The sequence below is a fragment of the Falco peregrinus genome, chromosome 9 (genome assembly GCF_023634155.1).
Source record: "Falco peregrinus isolate bFalPer1 chromosome 9, bFalPer1.pri, whole genome shotgun sequence".
Taxonomy (NCBI): Eukaryota; Metazoa; Chordata; class Aves; order Falconiformes; family Falconidae; genus Falco; species Falco peregrinus.
In genome coordinates, this window is record NC_073729.1 from 6,252,400 (window position 1) to 6,266,049 (window position 13,650).

General features: G+C 42.5%; 1 long non-coding RNA gene across 2 annotated transcripts in view; it reads left to right on the forward strand.

Moving 5' to 3' along the window:
• LOC129785179 (uncharacterized) overlaps nt 1–11,726 on the forward strand; it is a 61,497-nt gene extending 49,771 nt beyond the window's left edge. For both annotated transcript variants that reach the window (XR_008748818.1, XR_008748819.1), the window contains one exon: nt 10,094–11,726. This is a non-coding gene — a long non-coding RNA (uncharacterized LOC129785179). The remainder of the gene's footprint in view (nt 1–10,093) is intronic.
• The last annotated feature ends 1,924 nt before the right edge of the window (nt 11,727–13,650 follow it).

Here is a 13,650-nt window from a genome sequence, read left to right on the forward strand (position 1 = left end):
GCAGCTGTCTGGGGATGGAGTGCCCTGCTGGGGTGCCAGCCAGTCTGGCTGCTGTGCAACAGGAGTCTGCCTGCAGCTCCACTAGTGGTTTTTTTCAAGGCTGGAAGACTTGTGTGTGTCCCGCTCCCTGTCACTGCGCAGCACTGCCCTGCATGAACTGAAGCCCTGCTGAGGGAGGTGGAGGGGTAACGCTCCCTGGCACACAGCAGCAGGATTCTGCTACAGCAAGGCCCACCTGACCTGTCGGCCACGGTCCTGAAGGTGCAGGCAAGGCAGACTGCTCCTATGCAGCACCGCCATCGCAGCAGGAGAGATGCTGAGGGTGCAGGAACATGTCTTAAGTGTGGTGGGACAGAACTGTAGCCCCTGGGGCATTCTGCTTTTCATCCTCATGGCAGCACATCTTAAAAACCTAAATCCAAAGCAAGGTTAATGGTTGGAGACATTCCTCACTGCAACAATCTCCTTTTTGTCTAAGGGTATTGTCAGGCTGCTTGCCTGCTGGGGCAGAAGGCTTTAAAGCATCTGTGCTAGTTAAGGAACCAAAAACTCAATGGGGCTTTGGCTCCAGAGCTGTGTGGATGCTTTTAACTGTTTACCCTGTGTTCTCATGCAGTAAGTTGATGCAAACACAGAGGAAGATTGTGGGAAGGCATTAAGTGCTTGTTTTCAGCCCACTCACCTTAGTGTCCCAGTTCTGCTTTATACCACCTCATCAACAGGACCACAGCTCTTCTCTGTTTTTGCTGTTTTAACTTAGCTGAAAGAAAAGCATATATACATCATATCATGCTGAATGTTAGAAGTATTTGTTTTAATTTACAAAGCAGCTCTTTCACTTTCTTACTGGTAATGTGTATTTAAAATACACAATAATAAATAAATGAAGGAGGGACAAGGAGTGCAATTCATACCTCGCTTATTTACCATGTGGTAACTATTTCCTTCAAAGGTCTTCCAGTGTTTCACCATCCACCAGAAAAGGTTGATTTGGGCGGCTGGGCATGTGCAGAGAGGATTTCTTCAGCACAACTCCTGGGCTAGAGGCTGTGGGCTCAGCTGCTGCCTGAAACAAGCATCAGGCATTAGAAAAGCTGCAAAGCTTTGGCCCAGTGGCTGATGCCTCTTCTGCACCCATATAAAGCACATGACCCTTTCTCAACCTGGCAAGAAAGTCAAAGTCAGGCATTTGATTTTTAAATGGGGAACAAAATGAGGCTGAGGGGGAAGAGACGGCAGGAGTGGGGAGAGCTCCATTCCAGAGACACAACAGTTCCCACTGGCAGACTAGAGGTTTCCAGCCCCTACTCTGGGGCAAGGCTCTACCACCTCTGGGGACATGGCTCTTGCCACTCAGCTGAAGCCTGGGTCAATCATTTCTTCTTGTGGTTTATCCCATCCCAACGTGTTCCTTCCCCTGACCCAGTCTCAGGTATTAGGTCGACTGTTGTGCCTTGTAGCTGAAGCATATTCAGCACCTACTGAAACTGCTACAGCTATAAATACGAAAATGGTATCATATATACTTTATATCTATACATGTCAATATATGTTTTATATCTTCTTTGGTATAAAAGATCTTTGACGTATGAAAAAATGTGTGTAAGCTCCGTGGAGACCTCTGCCATAACCAGCTGACCATCCAATACTGCCCAAACAATCCTGTCACCCACAAATGCATGCAGCAACGTGTCACCCAAGCCAAGCCAACTGAAAAATCAGACACAAATTGTGCTGAGCATGGTCCTGCACACACGGCGAGTGCATGCCTACTACAGCTATGCTTGTTAGCCTGTTTCTTGGAAGCAAAAGCATAGGGTAAGTTACTGTGCAACATATGGTTTTTCATGAGAGGAAAGCATTCAAAATTTACAAGACAATTCTATAGCTGTAACAGGAGCTTCTACTGTACGTGCTTCTTATGGCCCCTTGTTACTAGGCTCATGCTATAGGGGCCTCACTGTTATCTGCAGAAGACTTCGTCTTGCTGGGCATTTTCTGCACCAAGCTTTGCATTCCTCCCTTTTTCCCCAACCGTCCTTCCCCAACAAAGGCTCTTTTTTCAGGAGAATTAAGGCGCAAATTGTCGTATCTGTTCCAATGGCAGAGTGTGTCAGTCTTATTTACTCTGTGAGGAGTACTGGCATTCATGGGATGCCAACAGCTGGATCTGAGCATTTCCTTCAATTGAACAGGTTTGCAGTCTTTCTGCGCTGAAGCAATTCTCCACATCACACAAGCCTGCATACCAGAATAAAATGAAAATTTAAGAGCACTGGCTAACAAGACCGAGAAGCTCATTGTTTAAACAAGAGGCCGATTGTCTGGGTACTCAAGTGCCCCATTCCTCCAACATTAAACCCACACGAGGGACAGCAGCCTAATCCACAGCTTGTTGCCAGGTGGTATAGAAATTAATCTTCCACTTACCCGGGCTATTAGTTGCGGTATTCATAAAGGTTTGCAACCCAATGAGGCAAGTGACTGAAATTTTCTTCTTGTCATGGAAGGGTCATGGCAATGTGGCAATGCCAAATATCAGCCTCTGGGAGTTTCTCCTGTGGTGAGGAAAGTGTGTACAACACATGCCCCAGGGAGACGGGGGGGGGAATGGCCCCCAGGACCTTCTGCTTCAACACGTGCAGCCCTGGGCTAACCACACAGCAAATATGTTGGAGAATAGGGGAGAGACTGGGAAAGCCCAGGCTCACAAAGGACCTGAGCAGAGTCCACCACAGCATGCAGGGCTGAGCAAGCTCTCTGTTTATGAGGAAAGGAACTGAACACTGATTTTTCTGACCTTTTAGCAACACCAAAACTCCCATTTCTAGTCTAACAGGACCCCTGGGAGTATCTTACAGGGACCCTTACGAGGTCTCCCAAAAGCTCAGAGACATGCTTTAGGTCTGCTTGCAAGGACATTCAGCTCAGGGTATTACAGGGTATTAGCAGAACAGAGAAAGCAAAGAAAGAGAGAAAGCAAAGAAATCCAGTCCTTTATTAGACTGCTGCTCCATTAAAGTCCAAGGAGGAAAGGTAAAATACTCAGCAGCAAGATGATCAAAACAGGGACAACTCAAGCTGGCCCACAAACATTTGGAAGGGTAAAGCCTTTTGGGTGTTTAGCACAATCACTTCCTGTCTTCATCTGCTCCCATTTCACTGCAGACCTAACTCTTTGCAAAGTGTTGCTAAAGCTTTTCACAACACCAAGATCGGTGTAGTTTGATGCAGGTAATATTTACAAATATTACAGCTGTTTTCCCTATTCTTCTCTAGTGTTTTCCCAGCATCTTACAATCCCATCTAGCTACAGTTTTTCTTACTGCCTGCTCCCTGACTTTCCTAACCCCAGGAGCTCACTCTCACTCCACAGGAGAATGGTAGCCTCTTCATTTGCCTTTGTGGTGACGGACCTACTTGATGTACAAACGGAAAAGTGAACGGTAAAGGCCAAGTGCAAGTCAGTCCCTTACCATGTGTTTGTGCATGACTCTGACTTGGTGCCCAGGTATGTCTCCAGGATGTCCTAGGTCATTCCTCAGCCCGGAGAATGCTCTGCAAAACACACCACCTTTTCCCAAAGGATAATGCCACAGTCCCCCTTCACTCCATATACGCCTCCTGTCTGTGTCCTTATGTGGCAGCAAGTTAACAGTTTACGTACTATCTTTTCCATGTCTGCTATCAAATTTCCAGCTACACCCAATTCTTATTTTTCCAGGGTTTAATTAGGCTAAAGGTCCAAGTTCTGCAAGATAATAGAACTGAACAAATCTAAAAGGCTTTAATGCAAATTTTTATGGACCCCATGAATAGCAGCAGAGCTAATGCAGAGCTTGGTCTTACAGGAATTTGAATCCAAATTATTTTTGTTCCTGGTTTGGCATGCTTTCTAAAACATACAGCCAATAATTCCACAGCCTCTGTCAAACTCCTTGCTATAAATAACAATTTACCATTGAAAAGAAATGTAAAGGGTCAGAGTTCTGCTTGGAGATTCACGTATCACCCACAAAAGGAATGTCCCAGCTTGTTAGGGTATTCCCAAAATGGGAAACAATGGGAAGAATTGAACAAATAAGGTGTTTTAATTCCTTCTGGTCCCATATCTTTACTTAATCCAGTGTTAATCCCACCTGCAAGCACTGCCCTAGGATGAGTCACTAGACAACCACACACCCAGACCCAGCCTCTAGCCTAAACCTGAAAGGCAGGGCAAAAAGCAGAAGCAAGTCTGCAGTCCCACTGCTAATGTCGGGCTTTAGCTGTCCCTAGATCTAGCCTTTGGTAACTCCTTCTTGAATCAAAACTAGCAAACCAGTTACAGGACCAGCTGGGGTCCTGGCAGTGGCAGCTACAAGGCTGGGTCTATTTAGCCAGACAGTGTATCCCTGACCAACACCGGGCATGATGAAGTATTTTTCTCTTCCTCGTCCAACTTTAAGTACAAGGATCGAAGAACTGAACGAACAGCCTTGGCTTTTCTGAGCTGGAGTCTCCATCGCAGCACTAACCACTGCCTTAATACGGCAGAAGTGTTTAGTTCAGTTTAGAAAAACCAAAACTTAACGCTGTCTCAAAGAGAAGCAGGTTCTTGAAAGTGCCGGTTCTCATCCTGCCTGTGCAGGACTATGTTCCCCCCCAATAAATGTGTGTGTTGACAGCTGTAAAGCTCGCTCCGATTCTACTCATAAAGCCGCAATCAGGAGACCTAGTCACAGTTATCATGGGTATTTCTGGCAAACGCTGAGCAGAAACGCATGTGTCTGCTAAAGCTGGACTTGTAGCTGCAAACATTTAAGAGATCCACTAGTTACGGAGGCTCAGCTACCTCTACTTTTCTGAAACAACCCTATTTCCCAACTTTGTTACTAATCCTAAAATGAACAGCAGCCTACCGGACAAGAGGGGCAGGCTGTGCATGGGACAGCTAATGTCTGCCCTCAAAGTGCCTGGCCAAAACTGGCCTAAGGCAGCAGATTTGGACCAGCTTTCATCTGAACCAGCCAGAAAAAACACCACCCTAAGCCTTGACCCAGTGAACGGAGCGTGCCAATTGTCTGGGACCTGCTCTGAAAGAGTAAGGTGGCATTTAGCAATTCCAACACCGGCTCTCATTTTGGGAGGAATAGCTTATCTAGGTCAAACAAACTCTCCGATTCCAAATGTAATTTCATCCCCACATGGTAACCACCACAGTGGTGCTTTTTCAATGCCTCCTGGCTGAAGATGTGGGATGTTGTACTCAGCTCTGCTGTCCCGTCTCCCTGTGATTAAAGTGGACTGTTAATAACGAGGCTTCTCTGTTTCCCAAATCAGACTTAAGCAAAGCTCCAACTCTAGACTTCACTGTAACAAAAGCAATACCAAGCATCAATGATTATTGCATCATAAGGTGAAGGCATTACATTAAAACAATACCAGTTCGCTCTAGAAGAATTACTGTTACCAAGTACACAAGTGACCTACTTTCTGGCCCGAGGAGAGCTCTTAACCAAAACCCCACTCTAAATCAAATTCAAGACAAACTGGAAAACTTTTCTCACTCTTACCTGATGAAAATGCAGAGAAAAGCACACACACACCCCCTAGACAGACACCTCATACCCTCTCTTTAAAACTAATTTGAGTTGTTAGCCTTCACTCAAATTGTAGTTACAAATATGACAATACATCCCAGACCATTGCTCAAAGTCTTAGTTTACAGTAAGTGTAGCCCAGACCCTCAGTCTGGAGCAGCAGTCATCTTGAGCAGATACCCATTCCCCCACAAGAACCACCTCCTAATCACAGTCTCTGATTTTTTCTGTCACAATTTTAATAGACACTGACTACCTAAGGAAGGATGACAGCTTCTTTGAACTAACAGTGCCCTCACTTGAGAGGGCATCAGTAGATTACAGAACGCTGGGGCTGTAACATCACTACAAGCTGTTTCCTCCTTGAAAAGTTTGTTACACATTATGAGAAAAGAATTTCATTTGATACTAAACTTTACTGGAAAGTATGTTTTTACAAGCACTGAAAAGTTAAATAAGTTGTCTCTGTATATATCAGAAATACATGATTACTAACTGAAATTTTACAGCCAGATCCAGTGTCTAGTCACCTCTGCTACCTTGTATCTCATGAAACATGTGACTGAGTTGTATTTCCCACCAGTGATTTGCTAATCTTTATACATAAAGCCTACTTTCTAGGAGCACTTTAAGATACTTGTACACTTCCACCACAGTCCTAAATTAGCCATGTGCTACTCTGTGCAGATGGAAATTGGGGTAGAAGTGTATGCAGTGGTTTACAGGAGACACAATCTTTATGAATAAAAGAACTAGCCACTCACGGGCTTTGTGCAGTCATTGATATTAAATACAACTGGACAGAGGGCTGTGTAATTTATATGTACAGCATTTTTCACACCGTGGTTAAGACGCAGCCCCGTGACTGCTGCAAGCACCACAATCCAGAGAAATAAGTCAAGCCAGATTCTGCCCCTTTAGAAATCCCCTTCCATAAATGTGAAACTTGTGGCCGTCTGTTCTGCACAAAACCAGCATCATTTGCTGGGTACACTGCCTCAGCACCCTGGAAATCCCAGCGTGGGAAGCATCTTCCCTCTTGCATCCTGCTATCATCCACTGAGCATCCTGCTGTCATCCACTGAGGGCCTCCCGCCCTTTTTTTCATCTTGCACAGCTCTCACTTCCCCACTGGCACTTCTGGCCATGCCTTCTAAAACACGGTTCCAGTCCTGCAAACATGAACTCCTGTCCGCACATATTTGGTCCACATGTGATGAGTTCAGCTAGAGCACTACCCTGCCACCACCCCAGCCAGAGCCCCCCCTTCTCTTTAAACTAGTTTTGAAAATGCAACAGCATCTCCCAAGCAAGCTCTCAGCTCTCCTCTAGCGAGAACAAATCAGAAAAATGTCTCAAACAGGCACCGTTACCTTTTTGTTCTGAGGGAAGAAAACCCACCAGATGGCCCATAACCCAACAGCTATCCAAAGGCACAAGTGCATCTGCCACTGATCCATTTGTGGACTCTGCAACACATTGTACAGGGACCCAGGGCATCAGGGCACCGCGAGGTGAAGGGTGGGAGCACTGAGGAGCAGGTCCCTCTACCTCCCCACAGCTCACCTCCCCATCTGTAACATGGGGCTTTTCCTTTGGGATAGGTGTTCACATGTAACACTGCGAGGCTGCAAGATGCTGAGCAACTTAGAGGATCACGTACAGTTCTCCTTTACAATCAGGGAAAAGAAGTGGCCAGCTGAGGGGGAGCAGGATTCCCCACTCCACTGGAGATACCTATTTCACTAAAACATACATCATTATGTCTGTCCACTGACTGCAGAAGAGGAGTAGCTCCAATGAGCCATCTCTTCAATGGTTTAGGAGAGTCCATCTCCCTCCTCCCCAAATGGGAAGCAGTATTTCAGTGCGACCTTTTAGCACTACAATAAGCTAAGTATCTATTAATAACTACTATAAGTTTACTATCCTCAAGTCCTAAGGCATTTGTGGAAGTGGACATGCATGAAATATTTACCATTGCTCTTTTTCATGTGAGAAAGAGCTCTTTATGTGACAAATCTGGAGATTAAGTGCTAGATACTGGCCATTCAGTGGGGATTGCCAGGGTAAAGCAGGATTCTGGTTTTCTCATAACGTATATAAGCTTGGGTATACTAGAAAAGAAATCGCATTTGGCAGAGCCTGTGCAGTCCTGTAGGAAGGAGGGGGGCAGGGGGCACACCATAACTGGCCCATCTTCAAGATTTTGCCCAACGACTAGACAGTGCATACTCATAGGTATATTACAAAGTCAACTACTAAATGGAAATGTTTTGTCTTAAAAGTGCAGAAGAGCTACAAAATCTCACTGGAGAATCTGCTCATAGCTGCTTTGGGCTGTTTAAGGTACACTTTTCTAGAAAAGAGCAGCATTTTCAGGACGCTACAATGAAAGATTGTAATGAAATACAATGAAATGAAAGAAATAAAAATGAAATGCCATTATTTTTTTAAAAGACTAGAGATTTCTTCTTGCAGTCGTTCTCCATTACAGAATATTCTCTATGTCCTTCATCAGTCTTGTGCTTGGTTACAGATGGAAAATATTAGCTCTGGTTTACAAAACATGGCCCCGTTTCCTGTAACATAGCACAGGTTGGACAAATCTGTCATTTGAGTAGTGTGTCTATTCTGTGGCCAATTCTGTAATCTACAAGCAATGTGATCCTAAACAAGGAATCTCATGTTAGCAGCCAAGATTGGAAAATCCCTGTTTAGTGTGATTGCTGCCAAAACCATCTCACTTGCTAAGGACAAACTCATTTTCAGTCTGCAGTGTGGGAGCTGTTGTTTTTCCTTTTAAGCTCTTTTATTTCTTAATCAAATAAAATATACTCCACTTTATAAGATGACACAACACACTTGATTTTAAAAAGCGCAAAACAGACTCAGGAAAAAGTTTAAGATACATTAAAAATACCAGACCGACTATAAAAAAGATTATTCTATTTTTAATACAATTTGAACAAATTTGTTTTGCAAATTTGAAGAGTTGTATTTCAGAACAAAAAGCAACAAGATTGTTGTTACAAATAACAGGAAAAGAGCAAGGGAGAGGAAAGAAAGGACATAAATCAAGGAAGATCTAGATACAGCTTTAAATGAGAACTTGACCTCAGTTTTCAAGGTGGATCAGGGTGATATAAATAATGGCAATGAAGATATGAGATGATCACAACTAAGATGGAAGCAAAACTCAAGAAATTTAATCTGTCCAGGTTGGTTGACACAGAATCGAAAGTAAGTCAGAAGAAACTACATGAAGTATTTATGATGTTTTCCAAGTCACAGGTGCTTCCAGCTGATCAAAAAGAATACAGTGCAAGAATATTGTGCTGATAATCAAGAATAGAGCTCAGATAAGTGACTCCAAGCAATTAGATGTAAGTATTTAATGCTTTTGAAGAAATCTTGAAGGAGAGAGACGCTTGACGAGACAAAGGGGAAAGCAAGTGTATAACATAGACCAACTTTCTAAGTATTGCATGTACCAAGTTATATGACTTTTTTTTTTCTAGAAAACTTTTATCAAAGAAAGCTGATGTAAGAGATCTCTCATGTTTGGACATTAATAAACCATTTGACAATGTGACACAGGAGAAACATTAATCTTCTTTTGTGTAAAGATTAGCAGAGGAACTATAAATTACCTGAGAAATTGAGCCAAGACAAAATAGAAATTAATATTTTTGAGAAGTGAAGTATCAGGTTAGGGAAAAATTACTAACAGAAATTGTCAAAGCCAGCTATGAGACAGACTTTTAAATATTTTCATTCACTATCTTGAGACAAAAATACAAAATCTTTCAATGAATTGAGTTGGAAAGCATTGCCAGCAGAAAGGAATTTGGAGGCTGTTATATACAAGGAACTGGCTGAACTTAAGAAAAGAAATGCAAGTGAGGGACAAGGAACTGGCTGAACTTAAGAAAAGAAATGTGAGGGTGACCTTTCCATAGCATAAAATGCCATGTTAGATGCACAAGACTAATTGCAAGGGTTTGATTTTACAATTCAATTGCTCATTAAAAGCTGCAAAGGATTGAGAAGCAGTTGTATGCCTGAGCTGCTCCTGCAATAACTATCAGCATCAATAGGATGCACTTCTGAAAATAGTGAACTGGTCTTACACTGTATCACAAGGAGTCCTCAGCCGACACAGGGAAGCGTTCATGCCAATGTGCAAGCGTCAACAATATCTCCTTCAGTGTATTGGGTATGGTTCAACTGTATTTAAAAAAGAGGAATTTCATGTGGAATATGTGCAGGGAAGGGTCACAAAAACCATCCTGAGCCAGACCTGGCCTCATTTGATATCACATGTACCTTTTTCCAGCGTTTGAATTCTTCCCTCTTTACCCTTCCAAATGCTCCTTCTGTAGTTTCCTATATGAAGAGCTTCTTTCTGTTTTAAAAAATGTGGGATGGGAGGTTCTGGGGGTTTTGTTTCGTTTGGGGTTTTTAAAGTTCACTAATGTTAATTTTTCTTGCCTTTTCACTCCTTGCAGAAATTTGAATTGGTACACATTACAGAATCTCACACCTTGCCAGCCTACTGAGCTCACGAGGGTTGATGGCTCATCTTAGGAGGTGAGCGGTCAGATAGGAGGAGGAGAAGGTTCACTGTCAGAGCAATCAACATCTGGAGCAGTTTTTTATTGAGAGATGTGTGAGCAAGACTCAGGGCTATAAGGGCAATCTTGGTAAGGATAGGAGAGGGACTGCCCACATTTCCCATGACAGAGGGCTGTACAGGACAGGAATCCTGATCTTCCGTGTTACTGACGTGGCATCCTCTGAGCACTGCAGTCCAGGCGCAATCATCAATGCCTGCCCAGCAGGTCTGTACTTTGCCACCTGCCTTCAAATGAAGGGTCACCCTGGTCCTGCCCAGTATGATAATGCAACACAGAAAAAAGTTGATTTTTAATTCTCGAAGCTGCCTCAACTCACAAGATTTTTCTCTCTTATCCAGCACACTTAATTACACTGAAGAAGTCCCTTTTAGCAAAACCACACTGCAGGCATTAGACCCATCTGTGCAATCACCCAGCAGTTCTCTGCATCTATCGCCCTTCATCTCTGTCATGGCGCAGCCTAGTCCAGAGCAGCTCCCACTGGGAAACACCGGTCCTGGAAGATGGGTATGGGAGCCTTGGGGAAATTTCCCTGGCCTCCTCAAGAGCTTCTCTCATCCCATGGATCTTCTCTAGCAGAGCGTGGGAGCTAATAATACCCCTCTGCTGCTGTTCCATAGCATTTCCTCCTCTTTATTTTAACTTCTACTGGTCACATTACCAGCTGCTCCTTTGCCTCTGCCGCATAACTGAATGTCAAAAGAAACCATAAATCAGCTTACGGCATTCATTGAATGGTGAAATTGGTGCTTTCTCCCCTTCTGAAGGACTAGAATTTTAATTTCAGCTTCTAAATATACTTTAAAATTTTATTATTTTAATTAACATTTAAAAAAAAAGATTTTTAAGAGACAACACAAATCCAGCTTGCCTTGGAGAAGGCATGTACTGAGATTTCCTCAAGAGTCACAGCCACTGATCAGCACAAGAGGAACAAAGACACAGATCCCAACCAGGGATGCACTGGGGACCACAGCCCTGTATGTGACATGCAAAACCCTTCCAGAGTGAAAACATGCTTATTGGGAGCTCGAGCTAATGAGTGGGATGGGCACAGGCATACTGGGACAAAACCTTGAGTCAAATCCTCTGTGTATCTCACCCTGACACTCCCCCTGTATCCCAAATCCCCACCTTTTTTAATTATTTTTTTTTGTTAGAGACTAAAAACAGCACACAGCTCACAGGTATGGGAAGCAACGTTCTGTGCCCACTGCATCCGTGTCTGACCAGAGTCCAAAGCCAAGAATCCTCAACACAAGACAGCCGTCAGGGAAACGAGGAATTTCCAAACAACCTTTGCGATCTGCTGTATGTTTTTCTTTCAATGGCTATTTCTAATAAAACATGTATCAATGCAGGTATTTTTTGCTTCCTAAGTGCAGCATCACACATTAAAACGGAACGAAGTATATGATTATGACTGTATGATATAACAATTTATTGCTACCAGATTGACAAATAGCTGTTATCTTAATATTTATATTAAAATCATTTGTCTAGATAGTTTCCTGAAATATTTTCTCAGCAACACTGATTAGATTTTAAGTATTAGATCAAAATAATGAATGATTGACCAGGGGGAAAAATTACAGCTAAACTTTTTTTTCATTTAGCAACTAATTTTGAACAACTGAAAATTAAGCTGCTTGCGTTCATCTAGGAAATACTAACAGGAGTAACTATTTGCTGTCTACTAGCACTCTGTCTTTAGTTTCACATGAATGATAATCCAGGCTGCTTTTGCCTTAGGAGCTGGGGGTTATGTTTCCCACTGACCTTCTACAGAGGCTTCCAAAAATAGGGAAGCAGGAGAGGGATGGCATCAAGCACCCATGGTGTGCAGGCAGTTCTTCCTGCTTTGCACCAGGGATGCAAAGGATTTCAGCTTTCCTTTTCTTGAATGCTTTTTCACCCTTTCGCTACAAAGATGACCATGAAAACACAAACTAATGGAAGTCAAATGCTTGCTGCCTTTTTTTTTTTTTCCCCTCTCGTCAAGACAGCTCGTGTCCTTTTCTAAAGAAACAATTTTAATATACTTCCACAAACACTCAGGAGCAACATATGAAGCTATCAACTATAAGATTTTTCTTTTTAAGTATTCACTTTCTCAAGGTACACAGAAATTTTTTTAAATGTAACAACTAAAAATCTAATTACGTGCATGGAATATGCAAGTGTAAAACAGAAGTGACTGATAGCATGCAGTGCTTTTTCCCCTCCCCGGCTTTGAAGAAGTAGAGAACAAACACCTGTGCAGCAAGGACAGTACAAAATGAACTAATATTGAACATAAAAGATTGCATGGTATCCCCTCTTCTACAGTTCTTTTCAGCTAGAAAGTTGTTCATTTTTATGAGTCTCAACCCTGTACTACTTGTTTTCTATTCTCAACCAAAAGACCAAATGGCACTACCTTTTTTTTGTTTTGTTTTTAAAAAATAAGCAAAACCACACAACTCCCTGTTACCATTCCTGAAAAGCAAATGCCTTTCACAAGAAATACTACAATAAATTCATCTTAGCAACTGATGCTCACAAATTTATTCCATATTTACTTTTGGGAATGAAAAGATGTGTCAGTCTTTGCCAGTACATTTTCCACTTATCACACACACTGCTCTACCACGTTTGTTTTCATTCCTGCAATATGCTTTTTGCTAAGCATAACAGACCTCTTTTCAGGAGAAAACATTAATTGTTTTAATTGTTTGGAAATTCAAACCATGCAGGTGTGAAAGGCTCCAGTGACTATTCCTCCAAGTGGTGTATGTTTCAGTGGTAAACCACCACTAATGATCTACACATAAATTACACTTCTCTCATTTAAAAAAAACCCAAAACACCAAAACAAAACAAAAAAACAACAACAACCCCCCCAAAACACGAATAATAAAAAAAAATCCTTCAGGGTTTTTGTGTAGCACTGCCACTTCTGACATTTTTATATGGCAAGTTTCATATTTTTATTTCCACAAAGAAAGCTTCACAAGCTATTTTACTCAAATACGTGCTTCTTTAAGACATTTCAGATTATAGACTCATTCTACCCATCAAATAATAGATTTAAATAACATAAGCATTAAGAGCACAAAAATAAGATTCAAGGCACTAAGAACTACTTAGAAGTCATAGTTCAGCTACAGTTCAGCGGTCTGTTGAAAACTTAGCAAATGCCTAAGTTGCTCAAAACTCTCGCTCTTACAGCCTAATTAAGCTGTGCATATGTCTTACCCTACAGACTCATGTAATAAAGCTATAAGCAATGCTGAAATCATCCCCACTGCAGGCTGGCTTGGCACAACAGATGCGCTACCTGAAAGAAACCTTGTCTGGAGATGACAAGGCATGCTCCACTCCCAAATGGGGGACATTTTAACCCTGCTGCCCATCACAAAACTCCTGAAGTTGAATTTGCATTACAG